At 36.6% G+C, this 13,266-nt stretch overlaps 1 protein-coding gene across 1 annotated transcript in view; it reads right to left on the bottom strand.

Annotated features, from left to right (window-relative positions):
• LOC130420703 (histone H4) overlaps nt 1-13,266 on the bottom strand; it is a 59,255-nt gene that overhangs the window by 18,206 nt on the left and 27,783 nt on the right. The window lies entirely within an intron of this gene.

The raw sequence follows: 13,266 nt of genomic DNA, 5'->3' as shown, positions 1-13,266 counted from the left end.
AGCAGTCTCAGGACAGAAGGTGTTTTCTGACAAAGTCAAACGCATTGACAGCATGAAGGAGAACAGGGAGAGTTCTGACCAGTTTTTGTTTATGTTTGTGTATATTTGAATGTATATATTAAGGTGTTTATTAAAAACTTGAACTTTGAAACACAGCGAAGTGCAAAATATCTTCTAACAAATATTCATGAGTATGAATGGAAGTCAATGGAACAAAAAGTCAAGTGTGATTGTGTCTTAATCCAGTAACAAACATGTTTGAGTGAGTCTGAAAAACTCTACTATCTGTGTGTCAGCTCATTGTGTTGTGTAGGACACACTTTCAACACAAATAGTTGAATACTCACAGACTGTAAGATGGTCTCCATCACTGCAGGATCATTGACATTCTGACCAGATTTCAGCTCAAATCTCACAATCTGTTTCTTGGTCTGTGCTGGAAGATTAAAAACTGTATTAATTTTCAACTCATATAAAGTGTGAAAAAAACAACATCACAACAGTTACACAAATCTACAGTCAATCTTTCTAACGCAACAGCTGCATGTGTTTTGTTTTCATAGCAACTGTTCTTTAGAATACACAAAGGAAAAATGAATAAATAATAATCATTAATTCATCATATTGTCTCTCGAGTGTTTCTGGTGGAACTTTCACTAGCCACAAAACAGATTATATATATGTAAATCTTTATTATGATTTTTTTATTTCATTTCTCCTTCTTTACTTCTTCATCTTTCAACATTTAAACAAAAAATACATTTCTGAAGGACAAATCAGATCAATACAGTAGAACACTAACAATAGCTGCACATCTGACATTAAAACAGGATTTTCTTCTCTTGTGCTGACTTGTTGTTCGAGGAGACTTTCTTTTTACACTGGGATAGTTACAGACAAGTCTCAAGACATTATTATTATTTATAATAATTTATAAATTATTTATAACGGCTGACTGCACTACATAGCCTCAATATCATTTTATTTACTCTATTTTATGAAACCTTGCCACACATATGGATTAGCAGTTTTATTAAAGCAATAAGCCGTGTGAAGCAGTGGGTTACAGTGCATTTTAAAACAGCTAAAGTGATTTTAATGACTCCGCTTCATGTTGTACAACAACACCCTTAGCTGTTATATAATACACTGTAACCCACTGCTTCACACGACTTATTGCTTTATTAAATCCAGACTGCTTAGTGTCATATGATCATCAATCTGACAGTTTTTCATCAGTTGTTCTCACTGTCTTTAATGTTTAATACAAAATGGAAATCAATATTTTCAACAGAACATTTGTGGTCAGACTATTTATTTTGACTATCAACAGCTATGTTTGTCTAAAGTCTCTTCTCTCATTCTGTGTATTTATGATGTTTGTGTTGTGAGTAGTTTATGATCACACATAAAAACCTACATGTCTTGCAGATGAATGGAAAAGTATTTGAACACAGTTGATCATCTATAAGACCATCAGGACGTATAACACCACAAGGCTGGTTCACGCCCGTCAAGTCAGGTTGTCCAGTCATCCAGTTAATGGAGGACACGTCCACAACATTTATTTCATCTGACCACTTCCATGAGTCTCTGAACAGACCAATCCATGATTCACTAATGTCTGTCATTGACATCTTCAGCATCAGCTCTTGATCCTCAGTTTGATTGTGAATGACGGCCAGATCTGTGTAATGTTGTCTGCAGTAACTCTGAGCTTCATGCCAGGTCTTTCGGATATTAACAAAAACAAACCTGTCAGCTTCTGTTTCATTCTCTGTAGAAAGATGAGATTGAAAAACACCATTAGAGGACAACATCAAAGAAAATACATTTTCACGTGAGTTTAATTTACCTCTTTTACTATACTTTGCATCTCATAGTTTAGACACACAGACACAAAGATCAGTTTATGCATCTCAACACCGGTGACGATCAACAAACTATTCATATCAACAGATCAACACTCAACCTCACTAAACAAGCTGGACAATTGAATTTATCTTTTTTGATTATTTGATAATAATCTTTAAGAACTTTGTTTGGTAGACCGGTTCTTATCTCACAGAGCATGCTGCTCAACTTCTGGTCCAGACCTTTATAATCTCTAGACTGGACTAATGCAATGCTCGTCTTCCTGGTCTTTCTGAGGGCTGTTTCATAAAACAAGATATAAGATAATAAGACAGGCTGATTTGAGTTTGTCAAACTTATTGCCGGTGGATTCGGTTTCATAGAGCAAACTTGAAATAGTTCAAACTCAGTTACAATAGCAACTAACACTGGGAACTAACCAGGGACCAGATTCACAAGAGCTCTGTTAACACTGAGCCATGATGAAATGATGATATTACAACTAATTCTCTTTCACGAGGAAATATTTTTTTACTCATTATTAATAAACTAATTAATACTAATTAATTAAACTTATTAATAATTAAATAAAACTAGATTGGAATGTTCGAGTACAAACTACATGTTTGCTTGACAAAGCCTGTCCTGAAGAGTTTGAAATAGTTTGAGAGGTTTATTGTTAAACTTTTTTTAACATGATGGAAAAAATAATATGACCCCAGTGTGTAAAAATTGGGCTTAATATATTGTTAGCATGATAAGCATGTTCGCTAGCACAATTAGCATGCTGCTAGTATGATTTTCCAAGCCATGAGTTAAACGAACCAACCCCTGTGTCTCTATGATGTTCTGATACAGAGATATAGGTATTGCTAAACGGTTGCTAGGCTAACCTGTTTGGTTGCTATGGGTGTGGCTTAGCACCTGTCATTTGATTATACTCTAAGCTATGAGTGAAAGGAACCAACCCCCATGTCTCTACGATGTTCTGATGTAGAGATATAGGTCTTGTTAAATGGTTGCTAAGTTAACATGTTTTGTTGCTATGGGCGTGGCTTTGTAGTTTAATGACGTTTCAGGCATACTGATTGGTTGCCTGAGTAAAATGAGCCCACCCCCATGTCTCTAAGTGGTTGTACTGCGAAGATATTCAACACGGGACATTTACATTACATTTACATTTAGTCATTTAGCAGACGCTTTTATCCAAAGCGACTAACAAAGAATTAGGGAGCAATAAGCGATATGTCATACAGGAGCCATAATACATAAGGTGCCAATACAAAGTTACTGGTTTCAACTAAAGCTAGACCAATAGCTGTTGAGAGAAAGGGTTAGTGAGTTTTTTTTTTATTATTTGTCTGTCAGGTATTCACAGAAGAGATGGGTTTTCAGTAGTTTTTTTTAAATGTTGTGAGAGATGTGGTTGAACGGACAGAGATAGGAAGAATGTTCCACCAGGAAGGAGTTGTGAAGCGGAATGAGCAGGAAAGCGATTTACTGCTCTTATGGGAAGGCAATACAAGACGCCGCTGGTTTGCTGTACGCAGGGATCTTGATGGGGTGTAGGGTTGCAGTAGGGTTTGTAAGTAACACGGTACAGATCCAGTGAAAGTCCTGTAGGCAAGCATTAGTGACTTGAATCTGATACGGGCTCCGACGGGGAGCCAGTGGAGAGAGATGAAAAGGGATGTCACATGAGCCCTTTTGCGTTCTTGACCAGCTGGAGCAGTTTGATAGCCTTTGCAGGAAGACCAACAAGGAGAGCATTGCAGTAGTCCAACCTTGAGATTCCCAGGGCTGGACAAGGAGTTGTGCCGCAGTTGTAACGCCTTATATGGTCATATTTCCTCTTCCATTATAAGTATATGGGGAAATTTGGGGGGCTCTTACACCCCAGGGGTGCAACTGACACCCCATTGTGATATATGCTCTTATAGAGTCTGCCAGACTCTTCAAATGTGGTAACTCGCAAGTTTCTACTACATTCTTACTTTGAGTTATGAGCCGTCAAAGTTTGTCCCAATGTTAAGTCAATGGGAAATTTTTTGGTTTTGAGAGTCCGGTTTTCGAAAACCAGAACCTGGGTCAGTTTAATAAGATATAGTAACTCAAGTCAGACCAGTTTGAAGGTTCGTGGAAAGATTTGTGGATGTAGCTTGAAAGCTTTAGGAGGAGTAGCAGTCAGAAATTTTGGGGACGATAATAATAATAATAATAATAATAATACTAATAAGCTAGAGTGTCTGCTAAATGCATTCTGGTCAATGAAAGGATTGAATCATATTACTTAATTGAAATAAATCCAATAACAATGCATTAATTAAAATATTAATGTGATTGACATGTGTTGGTCTTATGTCATACCTTTGAAGCAAATAAAGGGATATACATTAGTGCAGTATTTGTCATACAATCCACTAGATGATATAATGACACATTCCTGCTTTCCATTACTGTTGTCTGGTTCAGTTCCATACCATCTGAAGAATGAAATGTATTCATTTTGATATGACCACCGCCAGCTTGTGATGTTATTGTAGAGTCCAATCCAGACGGCTGAAGTCAATGCTGGTTGAACTGCTCTCTGTACATTCGTCCAGTCTTCATTGTTTTGAACGGTGACCAGATCAAAGTGATGCTGTCTGCAGTAAACCTGTGCCTCATTCCAAGTCATCTTCTCCCGTATCAGAACATATTCACATGAGATACTCTGAATGAACAGACAGAGTACTGTAGAGAGAGAGAGAGAGAGAGAGAGAGAGAGAGAGAGAGAGATCAGTGTTAAACCTGCAATTTATTTTTTGACAACAGACATTAACATTTCATTGTTTTAAATGGTTATAAACAATAATAACCCAGCCAACATGATGATGTCACAACAATCTCACAGTGATGTCAACATGAGTTTGCTCACGATGAGGTCAAAATGTAACCTCACAGCAAACTCACTGTGTGCTCAAACTGTGATCTTAGAGGTTTAGATGTGACTGGTTTGTCATTTGAAGTCTTCATTATGATGATGAGTGTTTGCTTTAGTTGAGCTCTTGACTCTACACTGTTTGTATGTGGATGAGAACAGTGTTGTGCTGCTGCATGTATGATAGTAGAGAGTGAGATTCAGCTGTTTTGAGACAAACATATATTATAAATATCTTCTAAATGAATTACACACGTAAACATTACAACCGTTTATAAATAAGACACAAATTCATCAAGACTCAGTGTATCAACCTTTTAATATGGTGATTCTTGATGAATTTGTGTGAAACCCAATGGTAAAGTACACCGTTAGCCCTTACCTGCCATTTCTTAAGTAATTTATTCGCAGACAAATGTTCTTTGAGTAGACAGTTAAGGACAACCGTTTTAAATAATGCGAGCCAACAGTCCAACTAAAATAACCCTGATCACACTAATGGTGACTTACATATTTAACCTCAAGAAGATATTTTGCAGATGTATGATCTACAGTAACTATCTGTTAACAGTGTTGACAATATACTACTGTAGAAACAGCAGATAAGAGCTAACAGTGTAAACCACTGAGTCAAGAGAGGTGATGGGAAGACTCAGATGAAACACAAGATAATTATCATAAGGAGTTTTATTAAGACATATGAAGAGGTTTGAGCTCACAAGTTCATAAGTTATAACTTGAATAAAAGACTAAAAAAGGAATCACATAACTGTCCATATCCAGGCTTCTAGATACACATTTGCTCAAACTGACTATGAACAAAACATCTGCTGTAACACAAAACCAGCACAAGGTTTAACACACTGACACCCTCCTCCTCTCTGGAGTGACTATAAGAGAGACTGACTCTAATAGACCAGATTCACCAGGTGAAGCACCAGAGCAGATCATTCTACCATCAGATACAATCCAAAAAGAGAAGAAAACATTACATAGATTGAAATCAGGAAGAATAAAGCATGTTTTAAAGCAATATAGTCTCCTAACCACTTATTCCTCAAACACATTTCCTGCCGCTTATATAAGAAAAAGGAGAAAAGCACCCCCACTGTGTGGAATAATGGTTTCCTCCAGAACTTTAAACATCTCTGAGAGCACCAGACCCCCTTAAGAGAACACACCACACCTGAAGCAGATGTCAGTGGTGCTCACATCATGAGAACACAGGTGTAAACCAGCTCCATATACATCTGTCTGACTGCTCAAATCAACACAATAAATTGTCAAGTTAAAAGTCTTTTGTCATTATTTGATGAAAACTAAGACAAAAGCCAAAATCACATCTCATCATCAAGGTCCACTCGAGAGGCTCATGTTTCATCATGTGTGTAGTGATAGAAACACAGCCGCACACAATGTGATATGTTAATTCCTGAAGCCTTTGTGTGTCTAATCAATTTAGTTGTTACATAACAGTTTGTGAATATGTGTGTTGATTCTAATGAAAATATCACAGCCATTAAACTGCTTTAGCCTCATGTTGTAGTATCACAGACATCAGAGGACAAATGTTACACATTAATAGACATTCAGACAATGTGCATCATCACTTAGAGGTCATCATCTGATCTCATTGTGTTAAAACCACAACACATTCATCTTAACGCACTGTTACAATAGCAGAAATAAACCTAACTGAACATTAAACCACAAGAGTCAAGAGCTCAAGTAAAGCAAACTCTAATCACAATAAAGGTGATTCAATGAAATTTCAATATTTTTCAACATTAGTAGCAGGTGTGAAAGTGATACTGATTAAATGTTAATAACATAATTCCAACAAATAAACAAATAAAAGTCTTGCTGCATTCAGATCATTTAACACAATTGATTTCAAACCGCCTCATTAAATTGATTTATTTCTATGTGAAAAACTGAATTAAGTCTGAAAAACATCACATTTGAACCAAATTTAAAAATATGAACAATTATTGAATATAAATAAATAATTTTAAGTTGAAATGAACTTTGTATTAGTTTTTTTCCATAAATAGTTTTTGGTTTCTTACAACAAATGGTGATTTAAATGACAAACTGATCAAATATTCACATGTGGCATCAATCCACGTATGTTTTAAAGTTTATTCACTTCATATTTGTATTTTATTTTGAGTTTAAAGTTCAATTAGTTTTGTAATTGAACAAACATAAATTCAAACATTTACCATTTAGATGAAAAGTGTCACACTGACCTGAGAACAGCAGCACATGAATGGGTTTTTCCATTGCTGATGACTTCACAAGTATGAAATGAATCTGAAATGATGAAAATATCTTATTGAATCATAACAAACACATGAAAATGAACAAAGTGACTCAAAGTGAAGTGACTCGTTTGAATTATAAGAAGAAAACACAAGTTTATCTTCATCAACACTCAGGAGTGAACATCAGACTGTCTTTGCTTGTTCAGTCTCAACATTTCAGCTTTAGTGTCCTACACAAATGTGTGCATTCACCTAAATGCAAAACCTGTTTTTGGTTTGTACATAGTGACACTGATTTGCATTTTGTGTGCAGTGAGTCTGCAGGATTGGCTCATATGTGTGTCTGTGTACATACGTGTGACCCTGGATCACATAAGCAGTTTTAATGCGTAAATTATTTGAATTTTGTACATAATCTGAAACCTAAATAAATAAGATGTCTTTTGATGTATGAGATGCTAGAATAGGACAATATCTGACTGAGATACAACCGTTTAAAATCTGAGAGTACAAAAAAATCTAAGTATTGAGAAAGGGTCTTTATAGTTGTTCATCAGGGGCACTGTGGCAGGACATCCACTCACAAAAATAAAGTTTGTATATATTTAAGTTAGGACATAAATATCTTCATCGAACATGATCTTTACTTAATATCCTAATGATTTTAACCAAAACAATGTATTTTTGTTTTTAATAAAAATGTTTCTGTGCTACTCAAGACTGGCTTTGTGATCCAGGGTCACACATGTGTTTCTGGGTATTAAAAGCATGTACTTCATGTGGATTTAAGCAGGGAGGGATATGGTAGGTGTGAAAGATCGATCGCTGGAGGCCCAACAGGAGTCTTTTGAAGAGAATCAAATAAATGATGCTCTTATCATCAGACTGTCACAAGATTTTATAATCCATAAACACTCTTGATAGAAATAATCTCACATCTTTACAGAGACAGAAGTCATTTTGAGTCAATGCAAATGCATCTCATTACAGACGTAAGTAAAACATTTTTTGCATTGTTCAACAAATATCTGAATGCCATTCACTTGATGGTATTAAAGAAAATAAACGGTTAAATAATCTTCAGTATATATGAGTTTAACTAGTAAACATGACAGGACTTGAACATCATAGTTTCCATGAGTGTCCTCTGAATATCATTTGTTTTTAAACATGACGCTGTTTTTCATACATTAAAGGTCTCTGTGATCACCGTCTGTCACGCTCAATTGAGTTTTACTCGCGTCATTTAAGATGCATATTAGACACATCTGTGAGTTTGAACCCTTGTCCTCTCGACACCATTTGAGAAAAAAACTTCAGTTGAAAATAAAGAAATTTACTTATCAGACAAGTTTATATTGTGTCTTGTGTGACTTGACTCAGTCAAACTTGACAACATGAGTACACAATACACTAAAAATAATTCTAATTATTTATGATATATAATACAATATGATGGAATTAAAGCTTGTAAATACTTTATTTTGATGAGTTGTGCCGACCAAAGCATGTTTTTTTTTTACGTCAGACCTAAACCGTAGCCCATGAGGTCTTCAACTACTTTTATTTAAGAGCCAGATTCCAAAAGTGACCAAATTTTTACCATATCCCCATTTCATCTGATATTTCATATTTCTGTAATTTATTGCATGTTGTTAATTTTATACGTTACATATTGGTCATATATTTAAACATGCACACACAAATTGTCTTCCAATATGTGTGCCTTTTCAATTTATTTAATTTTTAGTTTACTCAAAAATACAATTGCTGTTCGTTATTCACCACCCTTCCATCCAAGATGTGGGGGACATTGTATCTTCTAAGAAGATAGCCTATTTATGAAGATATTTGGTTGAGTTAATGAAAGTCAAAAGTTCTACTACATTCAGCACAAAAGTTATCACTGCACCTTGATGTTTAACTGAAGTATTATAATGTGAATCAATTGATCTGTGCAAAAACTGAACACTATTGTAGCATCTTCAGGGGAATCCAATCGCATGTTCCCTACGTACTTAGAAGAGCAGATCCATTGAAGTGAGTTTTGGAGGGAGATGAAAAGCTGTTTTTCATAAATTTGGCCGTTTCAATGATACATAATGAATTCAGTAATAAAAACACTTCAAAATCTGAGACAACAGTTCACATGGTGTACCCTTCCTGCAGCTACTTCAAGGGCAAAAGACAAGTTTTGGTAGGTGACCTATCCTGTGCCCAAACTGACTGCCTGCTGTGGATTGCCGGTTATAATGTTGTAAATAAACATAAAGTTGTTTATACTTGAGTGTTGTTGTCCGCGTCGACAGGCAATTGTCACTGGATATCAGTGTCCACAGGCGTGTTGCTTATGTAACCAAGACAAGAGCTGAAGAAGAAGAGGTTTGTTGTGTACACTGTGGGAGAAGCATTTAGCAGTGAGAGTGACAGGTTAACAGTCACTTTTGCAGGTTAAGTTGATTTAAATACAGAAAAACACGTAATTTATCAAGAAACTACCTTTGGAAATGTGTATGTGTCCTGACACCATCGCCACAGCGCTTGTTGTCCACATTGACGCTGTTTTATTTTTGGAGAGTTGCACTTCAGACTATGGCGTAAGTCCCGTGCAGAAGTTTTTATTTTAAGATGAAGGTATTTTACTCAAATGTGACCCTGGATCACAAATCCAGTCTTTAGTAGCACGAGAACATTTTTAGTAAAAGACAAAAATACATTGTATGGGTCAAAATCATTAGAATATAAGGTTAATATCATGTTCTATGAAGATATTTAGTAAATTTCCTACCCTAAATATACAAAAACTTTATTTTTGTGAGTGGATTGCCTTTCACAGGCAAATTTCTCATTATTTAGATTTCTTTGCTCTCTCTTTGCTTTTAAATGGTTGTATATCAGTCAGATATTGTCCTATTCTATAAACTCTTACATCAATAGATATTATTTATTCAGTGTTCAGATTATGTAAGTCTCAATTTCAAAAAATGACCCATTTTTTTGTTTTGCTGTCCAGGGTCACAAATGGTGTCGAGAAGACCAGGGTTCAAACACACATATTTGCCTAATATGCATCTTAAATGACGCGAGCAAAACTCAATCGAGCGTGACAGCTGGTGATCACAGAGACCTTTAACAACAGCTCCGTGTCTGAAAAACAAATGAGGCCACTAATGGACCCCGAGAATTAGCTCACTGGCCCGATGTTGACTCCCTAGGACTGGCCATACATGTGTAGCCATCACCTCATCCCATAATGTTGATTACTAGAAAGGTTTTCAACTTTTGCACTCGCTATTAATGTTAACATTTCAACAATCTATCATTACTGTGATCAGTGTTTGCTTCAGTTGAGATCTTGACTATTGACTATGATTAAGTTGGTGTTTAAAAACTAATTCAAACTCTTTAAACTAATTCAGATAAACAGATCAACTGCAATGCATGCTGGGAGTCATGAGTGAGTTTTGTACTATGATGTTACCCAGCATGCATTGCACCATGAAGCTTTTTTTCTTGATCATCAACGTTGTTGAGATTCATAAGCAGATTATTCATGTCCAACTGATTCAGAAACATAAGATTTAGTGAAAATGATTTCCAAAATAAAACAATCTTTTACTTTGTGGTTAAAGATTGGTGGTGAAAAAGAGTGGTTACTTTCAGTGTTATTTTTAGATAAAAGATCTCTTAATGGAGATTCTACAGAAGTCTCTTGAGGAGAATCAAGTAAATGATGCTTTTATGATCACACTGTCACAAAATTTATAATCACTAAACAATTTCTCTCAGGAAATAATCTCACATCTTTACAGACACAGAAGCAAGTGATTTGCAGTATGAGTCAATGCAAATGAGTCTAATGACAGACATTAGGAAAAACACTTACGTGATACATCACTTGTATAGATTAGTGAAAGTCTGAATTCCATTCACTTGATGGTATTAAAGAAATTAAAAAGGTTAAATAATCTTCAGTATATATGAGGTTAACAAGTAAACATTATAAACATATGAACATCATAGTTTCCTCTGCAGATCATTTGTTTCTCAAACGCGATGCTGTTGTTAAAGGTCTTCGTGATCACCGTCTGTCATGCTCAATTGAGTTTTGCTCGTGTCGCTTAAGATGCATATTAGACACATCTGTGAGTTTGAACCCTGGTCTTCTCGTACACCATTTTAGTAAAATAATTTCAGCCTAAAATAAGAACTTCTGCATCGGGCCTACGCCATAGCCTACCCACCCAGCACTAGACGTCATTTTTTTTGGGCTAAATCAAGTCGGCCCGTGCTGGCCGTCTTTTAGCCCAAAAATCGACATCGAAATTTGGTCCTTTTTTGGTCCGTCGAAAATTGGTCGAAATTAGCCAAAAAATCGACGTCGAAAATTTGTCTTCTTTTGGTCCGTATAAATTGTTTTTTTTACGTCTGTCTTGGACCACATTAAGCCCTAATATTGACATGAAAAGATCACATTGCAGTTATTGTTATTCTGTGATTCGACTATTTCTTAACATGTTCATCATTACAGTTCAACAATGTAGGCCTAAAGCATGCAAACAAATATTTATATAATGAACCAATATGTTTATAATGGAAGTATGCCGTAAAAATTTACTTAAGTTATGCCTTACAAATAACGACTGCTTACTCACTTTTATAAAGTATTTTCCCCGCTGCTTCATGATGCAAATAATTTTCAGACATTTCTAAAGGTAGGTCGATTTGTTTTAAGAGTTGCTAACAATGTTCCTAATATTTAAAAAAAATATTATAAAATAGAATTTCAAGGACTTTTTCAAATGTAAAAAAAATAAGTAAAAAGCAAATGCATACAGGTGGCAACTTCCATCCATCCATCCATTTTCTACCGCTTATCCGAACTACCTCGGGTCACGGGGAGCCTGCGCCTATCTCAGGAGTCATCGGGCATCAAGGCAGGATACACCCTGGATGGAGTGCCAACCCATCGCAGGGCACACACACTCACTCATTCACTCACGCACTCACACCCTACGGACAATTTTTCCAGAGATGCCAATCCCAGATAGCATACGTATGTGGGCCACTGTAGGCAATTATGCGGCACTGGTGGTCTCCTTCCGGCCCAGACTAAATGGATGTGAGCCAGAAGTGGCCCACCTGTTTAATAAAAAATGTGGGCCAAAGATCCCAAATCATATGTGGGCCATTTAAGGCAAAGATGTGGCACTAATGGCAAAGTGTAATCTGGATGTGAACCTAATGTGGCCCATGTATTAAATGGTGAATTTGGCCCAAATGTCAGAGAACAAATCTGGGCCACCTTTGGCAAAAATGCGGCATAGTCATTTAAGGGTAATCTGGGTCTAAACCCAAAGTGGCCCACATATGTGGCAGCAAATATGGCCCAGTTATTATAAAACATATGTGGGCCAGTTTTGGATAAGATTCGGCACAGTTAACTCTGGCAAATGTGGCAAGTGGCCCAGATAAGACATGACAAATAAGGCCCAGTTATCTTAAAACGTATGTGGGCCACACTTGGCAAATATTCGGCACAGTAAGCTATGGCTTATGTGGCTGTAAGCCTTAAGTGGGCCATATAAGACATGGCAAATGTGGCCCAGTTATCTTAAAATGTATGTGGGCCACACTTGGCAAATATTCGGCACAGTAAGCTATGGCTTATGTGGCTGTAAGCCTTAAGTGGGCCATATAAGACATGGCAAATGTGGCCCAGTTATCTTAAAACGTATGTGGGCCACACTTGGCAAATATTCGGCACAGTAAGCTATGGCTTATGTGGCTGTAAGCCTTAAGTGGGCCATATAAGACATGGCAAATGTGGCCCAGTTATCTTAAAATGTATGTGGGCCACACTTGGCAAATATTCGGCACAGTAAGCTATGGCTTATGTGGCTGTAAGCCTTAAGTGGGCCATATAAGACATGGCAAATGTGGCCCAGTTATCTTAAAACGTATGTGGGCCACACTTGGCAAATATTCGGCACAGTAAGCTATGGCTTATGTGGCTGTAAGCCTTAAGTGGGCCATATAAGACATGGCAAATGTGGCCCAGTTATCTTAAAACGTATGTGGGCCACACTTGGCAAATATTCGGCACAGTAAGCTATGGCTTATGTGGCTGTAAGCCTTAAGTGGGCCATATAAGATATGGCAAATGTGGCCCAGTTATCTTAAAACGTATGTGGGCCACACTTGGCAAATATTCGGCACAGTAAG

Source organism: Triplophysa dalaica, chromosome 5 (genome assembly GCF_015846415.1).
Source record: "Triplophysa dalaica isolate WHDGS20190420 chromosome 5, ASM1584641v1, whole genome shotgun sequence".
Classification (NCBI taxonomy): domain Eukaryota; kingdom Metazoa; phylum Chordata; class Actinopteri; order Cypriniformes; family Nemacheilidae; genus Triplophysa; species Triplophysa dalaica.
Note: the sequence above shows the minus strand (reverse complement) of the source record. Positions and strands in the feature narration are given on the sequence as shown.